This window comes from Prosopis cineraria, unplaced genomic scaffold, assembly GCF_029017545.1.
Source record: "Prosopis cineraria cultivar Desert tree isolate PC_DT_omini unplaced genomic scaffold, ASM2901754v1 PC7, whole genome shotgun sequence".
Lineage (NCBI taxonomy): Eukaryota > Viridiplantae > Streptophyta > Magnoliopsida > Fabales > Fabaceae > Prosopis > Prosopis cineraria.
The window spans coordinates 24,475,778-24,484,442 of NW_026555338.1; the positions used below are offsets into that span (position 1 = coordinate 24,475,778).

At 29.9% G+C, this 8,665-nt stretch overlaps 1 pseudogene; it reads right to left on the reverse strand.

The window, feature by feature from the left end:
* Window positions 1-6,590: 6,590 nt before the first annotated feature.
* On the reverse strand, window positions 6,591-8,261 carry LOC129315525 (UPF0481 protein At3g47200-like; annotated as a pseudogene).
* Between the last annotated feature and the right edge of the window lie 404 nt (window positions 8,262-8,665).

Here is an 8,665-nt window from a genome sequence, read left to right on the forward strand (position 1 = left end):
AAAGTGCTTCATTAAATGAGTGTTTAAGGACTCTCCAATCATGACAAAGTTCAACCTTACAACGCCTCCAATATAATTTTTAAGAGAAGGTCCTAATCTAATTTCCGTCAATATCTTGGTGATTGGTAAAGCTTTTCTTTGTGGCTATGAAGTTGCCTATACAAGTCATAACGTATTTTATGGGCCAAAGCCACTAGTCCAACACGCGGAGCAACACAGTAAACTCGAAAAGACACAACACAAGCTTGAGAAAACACACACACACACACACACACACAAAATAAAATACAAACACATAAGGGTAGAAGAGTAAATTAACATTTAAACTATAGGTTTAGAAACTTCTGTGACCCTATATTCATTTTTAACACACACACACAAATAAAATACAAACACATAAGGGTAGAAGAGTAAACTAACATTTAAACTATAGGTTTAGAAACTTCTGTGACCGTATATTCATTTTTAGTGCAATGTTCACTTTTAGCTTTTGAAAATGATGCAATTAAGTCCTTATCGTAACAAAAGTCAACGTTAACAATTAATCGATAAAAAATAATAGAAAAGAACATAAAAATTACAAAAAATTAAAATAAAGGATCAAAAAATTACAAACAAAGATTTAAAAAAAAAATAGAAAATGAACAATATAAATTATGATCAACTAACAATTAAAGTTAACTTTTGTAATGATAGGGGTCAAATTTCACTGTTTTCAAAAGTTGAAATGAAACATTGAATCACAAATGAGCTTAGGGTCTTAGATGCTCCTAAACCTATAGTTTAGGGATCATTTTTAATTTTACCCTATGTATACATGACTTATATTTTCAATGATTTAGAATTTAACATCAATATACTTCAGTCAACCTTTTTTCTTGATTTATGTTAATTTCACCCTTTCTATTAAAAATTCATTGTTGGGAAAATTGCTAGTAAGTCCTTGCTTAGTGTCAAAATTGTGTTGAAGCACCAAAGAACTTGAGTACAAGCAAATAGGCTTGAGATTTCATGGTTATCTGTTTGCACCCTAAACTTATTTGCTTGCACCCTGGTCCTTTAGTTCTCTGGTACAATTTCAGTTTCAAAAAGGGACTTACTAGCAATTTTCTCTCATTGTTCCATGTTTCATTGTACTTATCATTCTCATTTAGAGAGGTAATGTTCACATATTGCTACAATAGATAAGATGGAGGGGACCGCTTTGTATCCAACAATTCTTATCTCTTCTTCTCTCTCAATTGAATTGCTGCTATCATCGATCATTTTCTTTTTAAAAACAAATATTATTTTGTTGTTCAAACTTATTGCATTGACTCATTTGCCAAATCATTTATGCTCGTTGGAATTTTTTTGCTTGTTATCTACTTGAAATTAAAGCAAAGAGCACAAATCATAGATCTAAGATGCCTGTCACACACCAGTGTCTTTGTTTCACTTTTACTCTTTATTTTATTTTTATCAAAATTGTGATCATTTTAATTTTTTTTATAGCGTTTTAATTTTAATTTTTTTTTTTTATTTTTTATAGCATTTGGAGTGGTAACAAGTTGTGTTGGATCCTTCTTTTCATTTGAATGTTATAATCCAAAAACATTACACCAATAAAATTTAGAATACCAATTACTCATAGGCAAACTTTTGGGTAAAATTGCCCTTTAAACACTCAAAATAACAAACAATATTGGTCAAACGTTATTTCAGGCTGACATTGCACTATTTTTTTAAATTTTTAAGGTAACATTGCACCAATAAAAAGTTAATGATATCAGTTGTGAAAAACTTCTAGTTATGCCAATTCTCAAACTATGAGCCTTAAGATCAATATCAAGTTATCATGGAAGAAAGTTAAAATAATACAATCTTATCTTCAGCACAGAACATTATATAATGTTCTTCCCTCTCCCTCATTGCTGAGTTTGGGATTTTCACAACATCATTCATAACAAACTTGGACAATAGAACACTCAAATATTAGTATGATACATGCTTTGAATCTACTCTTCGACTTCACTACTTGGAGGATGTAGAAAATATGGTCTGAACAACGGAGAAAATAAGGAGAACGATTCCAACAATAGAGATGACAAAATGCCACGGTGTACGACAACAATCGTGTCTCAACGTCACCTTCTTCTTGTGCCACCAATCTTCATAAAAATTATTCAACCTTCGACCTATATTAATATATTCAGATTGAAACCCAATGAAGGACATTTATGTAGAGACCATTAACTGATGTAGCAACGTTGTTAGTATCACCTATAGTGGTCCATTTTTTTTCTTGTGAATGAGACATCCACATCATATAGTGTTGATTAGGCAATCCAATAACAGACATAGTCAGCAATGTAACATGCATAGGAATAAGGATTTTGCTCCAGCTATCATATTACAAAAATGTCTTTTATCTCTTATATAGTTGGATCTCAGTGTATGTCCAGAAAATTTCAAGTCTAGTAAACACTTGTGCTTGCCTTCAACTTCATTCTTGCTTAGTACTCATTTGTGATATATAAAAGTACATGCTCAATTCCTTTTTGGTAGTTTTGTTGTTAAGTAAAATAGGCTCAGATCTGTAAAGTGCTTTATCCTAACATTGGGATGAGGCTGTAAGTTTTGGATGCTAAAACATGGAAATACCTCATACAGAAGCTCACAAAATGAAGGGAGCTCATCACGACGGTCAAGGGGAAAGGCTATACCGAATAGCTCTTTGATGACAAACAAAGGAAGTTGATTCTCAAGTAAAACCAACTCGTTCATTATAGTACTGCTCACCACAATTGTGATAATTTAGCATCATTACAAATCTCATGAGGAAACTTATGGCATATGATGATGAAGAGCTCAATGATGAAACCAGCATCCAATAATATCAGTTTCACAAGTTCTTCTACTAAGTTTGATGTTGTTAGAATAAATATGCACAAACTTTTGGCTCTGAATGTTTCATAAAACCAAACAAATCATTACTTTCATGCCAGCCTTTTTTTTTTTACAACAGTTTTTTCAATAACTGACGTTAAAAGGCAACATAAATAGCTATTTTTGCAATAGTGAAGCTTGACTGAGCACTTTGCGTAACTGTTTTGAAGAAAACTTGTTTGCCAGATTCCATACATCTTGTAGCCTCTCATGGACATATTGAAAGAGGCCAATCGAAACAACTTGTGGAGTGTAAGTCTCTTCATTCAGATGACGGATCGATCAGAGGGGGCACCTTAATTTTAGATACAAGATGTTGGTAGCAATCTCACAAATAGTTTATTACTAAAACTAAGTTAGGCTGATATATATATATATATATATATAGTTGAGATATGATTAAAAATTAGTAAACTTGAAAGGAAGAGTAATTAAAGAGACTAACAGAAAGTTTTAGAAATGAACAAAGTAGAGGATAATATGGAAATATATACATACATATGGTTCCAAATGATTGGGATGATAATCTGTGGAATTAAGTGTGAGTACAAGTGGTTGGATTTCCCCAATTTGTTCAGCACTCTCACTTCTCAGTTCTTGCCCCGCCATGTCCGCTATCGTGGTAACCTCAGTGCTCGCTCAAAATGTTGGATTTAATGTGCTTTAATTAGATTCATTATTGTCTTCGGTTTATATATATATATATATATATATAGTAGCCAAAAATTAAATATTTTGAATTAATTTGATGGCTAATTTAGTCCACTTTTTTTTCTTTTTGTATTTTTTTTTATGATATCACATATAAATATGAAGTAATATAAATATGATTAGAAGATTAATAAAAAATATGGTTAAAGTATATTTTTTGTTCTCTAACTTTATATAAGGTTTTAATTTGGGCTCTTAATTTTATGAAGTATCTTTTTAGTCATCTAACCCTATTAGCTACCATTGTTAATTAGTTTCAAATAATTATTTTTGTACCAATTATTATTATTTAATTAAAAAATTGAACTTAAAATGTTAACATTTTGATAATGTTTTATCAATATTTAAAAGTTGTATGTAAAACTTTTTTGTGATGAAATTTATGGTATTAGGGTTACTTAATTGAAAGGATATTATTAAATAGTATTAAGAAACAAAAAGTAAAACCTAATGTAAAGTTAAAAAACTACAGGCATACTTTACTAATAAAAAATTATGATTGGATGTTGTAACATTTCACTCCATCAAAATATTAATTGTTGATTTTCACTCCCTTATTTTCAACTATTGAGAAAGGATGTGTCCAACAAATCAAGGCTAGCCGCATGATCAAAGTACTGGGACAACACATGTGAGGGGTAATTTATGACGTCAATTATTGCTTGCCCTTTCATGACCTTGTTTTCATTGTTATATATGGTTTACAAGGTATTGGTACGTTCTTGCTCTTAATTAAAACATTTTTTTAAAAAGTACCCAACATCTTAAACTATTTGTTAGAGTAATTTTACCTTTAAAATAATTAAAATAAAGTATTTTTACCTTTTTTATCAAATTCTTAATGTTAATCATTAAAAATATTAACTGAATCTCTAACGTTGACTGTTAGAAAATTTAATGAAAAAAGCAAAGATGTCCTGTTTTAATTACTTTAAAAATAAAATTATTTTAATTAATAGTTTATGAAGCTGGATGCTCATTGGAGAATACTCCAAAGGTAAAAATGCACTTGTATCCTTATTTATACAATATTTAAATTTGACCTATTCATAGGACATATAAAAGAACATTTTAGAAATACCTTCAAACAAGTTATTGAAGGGACAACTTGACATTAAAAAAATGATAAATGTATTTAATCAAAAGATTCAATAATTAGGCAATGCTTGTTCACGTGCCTCCTTTTCCATGGTGGGATACTTCCTGTAAAGTGGAGTGATAATTGCGTGCAATTCTAAAGCATTCTCAAATAATTAGTATCCTCACCGTTTGATAAAGTTATTAAATTTTATCCAGGTTAAAAAGAAACCAAAACATAAATTAATTGATTAAATAAATAAATAAATAAATAAATTACCCAGGGGGCATGTAAATATTATACCGCTTATGGCTGCGACTTAATTAGCTGCTAAGCGATTTTAATTTCTTTTCATATAATAATCATTTTGATTAGTTGAGGTGCTTTTCTCCCTTTCGCTTTCCGTTTTTTTTTTTTAAATCAATGAAGACATTTTCCATCACTTTTTTCAAGCCTTTGCTCTTTGGTTTACGGTTATACAAACATTGGCAGCAATAAAAATAGGCATTAAAAAAAAAAAGGAAAGAAAACAACTCTTTATGAATGTTCACAAAAGTTCTAACATATTGAACATGGCTATATGGTTTTTGTAATTGATTAAATATACTTTATGTTTTGGCTATATAAATTATATACTTCACTTTATATATTTAATACATTTTTATTTAATTAAATTAAGACATGTAAATTTTAATGTATTAATTTATACTAATAACTAGAGTTTGTTATAAAACAAATAATATATAAAACATCCATATATTTTAATTTAATTAAAAACAATATCTTAAGTATATAAGTTAAGTATATAAGTTTTTTCCTTGTGTGATTGGTATAGGTACAGGTGACAATTAATTTAATTTAAAGATTAAAGTGCATTTTTGTTCTTTTGCTTTATATTCTATTTCATTTTAATTTTTTAAATTTATAAAGTTTCTTTTTGTTCCTATAATCCTAATATTGTTAGTTTGATTAATAAAATTTTTACATTAAACTTTCAAATATTAAAAAAAAATTTTTAAATGTTTGCATATTAAGTTTAATTTTTTAAAATAATAATGATTGATATAAAAGATAATCATTTAAGAGTAATAGTGTGAGGGTTAATGAAGAAGATATATACTTTATAAAATTAAAAGACCAAAATAAAAATTTATATAAAATTAAAAAATTAAATATATACTTTAGTTTTATTTAAATGATTAAGAGCTATCGTGTACCCAACCTTCCCTAGGGATACTCTCGCGTAAAATTCGCTTATTCTTAATAATTAGAATAAGAATTTCATTTTTTGAAAAGTTGAGTTTACTAATTAATCTCCACTTATAAATAAGCTGGCCAACATTAGAAAAAATCATAATCTTTTACTGTATTTTTATTCCACATATACTAAACAAAATTTACTAAAAACATAAAAATAATTATTATTAAATCTGGATCATTAATATTTGATCTATAGGGTCCAGATTGATACTGAAATCATATCCTTGCTGAAAATGGGCTCCGCCATTTATTTTGTGTCATAAAATTTTCACTTTTGATTCTCATTTTTGTACTAAATAAGCTTTCCCACTATACATATATACACACACACACATATATTATATGATATGAGAGTTTATTTTATTATACTTATCATTGATATAAAAAATTACATATCTTTACCCCAAAAAAAAAACTTCAAAGGATTTATAAGAAATAATATTAAAAAAAAGATTCAAACTTATGCTGTTGTATATGCAGCTGCCACATAGAGAAAGGGAAGAATAAGGATTACAATTATTATTATTATTATATGGTTAAAAATGGTGCTGTAGAAAGGTTGAATAAACTTAGCAAGGAAACATAAATTTAAAGGACACACAACACTAAAATGTACAAAGCTTCAAATCTATATATAGCTATAGTACAACTTGGAGGATAGAAATATGGTTTGAATAAAGGTAAGAATGAGAAGTATGATTCCAGCAATAGAAGCTACTGTTTGCCAAGGTGTCTTGAAGTAGTCATGTTTTAAAGTTGCTTTCTTCTTGTGCCAAGGATCTTGATAAAAGCTATTCAACCTTATGCAAATGTCAAGGTATTCAACACTGAAATTCCATTGATTTATATTTCTCCCAAGACCATTAAATAATGTAGCAACCTCATTGGTGTCACCTAACCAATTGTGGATAATCTTTTCACGAATGAGAGCATCCACATCTTTATCATTGTTGATCAGGCCATCCAATACAAAGGCGTAGTCAATGATATAAGATTCATAAGGATAATGGCACCGTTCTAAAGCTATCATATTACGAAACAAAGTTTCAGTGACATCTTCAATATAAATCTGTGGGATCTCAAAATGGACCCTGAAAATTTCAAATCTAGTAAGCATTTGCTTGTGCTTGCCTTCAACTTTACTCCTGCCTCTTGTAACTCATTTGCGCTGTATAGAAGAATATCAGACCCATCCCCTTTGAATGATTTCCTCCTTGGTATTGTTCCTCTTGGTAAGTAAAAGAATCTAAGAAGATCTGTGAAGTGCTTTATGCTAATATCAGGACTAGGATCTAAGCTTTGAATGTTATAATAGATAAAGTAGGAATATGTAAGCTCAAGAAATGAAGGGATATCACCTCTAAGATCAAGAGGAAATGCTACATCGAATAACTCTTCAATAACAAAGAATGGAAGTTGATTCTCAAGCAAAAGCAGATCATCAACTATAGCATCCCTCAACCAAGATTGTGATAGCTTAGCATCTTTGTTTACCTCGTAACCACCTCTATAGAACATCCTAAAGAGTTCAATGATAAAAGCAGCGTCCACTAATATCAATTTCACAAGATCCTTCTTGCTATGTTTGATGCTCTCTGAATAAGAAGCACGAACCTTGGGCTCTGACTGCTTTACAAAGTTGACCAAAGTATCCAAGCCTGTCTTGGCACTCCCTGCAAATCTTTTGAACATTATTCGTTTGTGCCTTTCCATGTCTTGTAGCCTCACATCACCATAATGGAAAGGACCAACGGACACAACCTTTGGAGTGTAAGCTTCCTCTTTTAGAAGACGAATCATTGGGGGCACCCTGTAGATACAACAGAAAGGCGACAAGAGACCATCTTCGCTTGTCTCTGCCATTGCTCTTATTTCTATCATGATCTCCTTGTCTTCCATCTATATATCAATTTTGATTCAGAAGGAAAGCAGCTGTTACATTAGCTAAACAAAGAAGCGATTGATCATAAAGCTTGGGAGATATATATATATATATATATATTATTGTTTTTCAAAACCAAAACACAAAGACCATAACAGGCTAATTTTTTATAAAAGCCTTATAACGATTAAACAAGAGAACGATGCATACTTAGCTTTTGATGTTCCAAGTGATCGGAGGATAAATCTGTAGAGATGGGTTTGAAGATGAGAAGTCGGTGCTCTTCCTGGTTGCTATTGTTGTTACTCCAAATTGTTGTCTTCAGCATGATTTAATAGCCAAAAATAAGTATTTTGAAATATTTTAGTGTATGATTTATTCGTTGAGAGAACGTGATGAGGTACTCTATTCGTTATACTTCAATTATTGAAGTACTCTCTACTTTCTTTATTGATCAAATAGGATAAAAAAATGGAATGAAAAGCAATGCTGAATGAATATTGGAGTTTAGTTCGTCCAACTTTGTGCTTAAATATTTGACGCAAACTGAGGAAGCCACATGGAAGTTATAAATGTACTGACATTTTTGCTGCAAGTTGTCAAATTAGCTGGGTTGTCTCCAGGAAAAAAATGTTTTACCTCTCACGTTAATATTTTTTTAATATAAGGCCATAAAAAAATCATGTAGTAAATTAATTAGTTCATATCAGAGAAAATAGTGCTTCTACATCTTAAGGATGGATTAAAAAAATCCTAGTGTCTAAATTATTGTTTAGTATATGATGAGTAAGTCAATCAACACATTT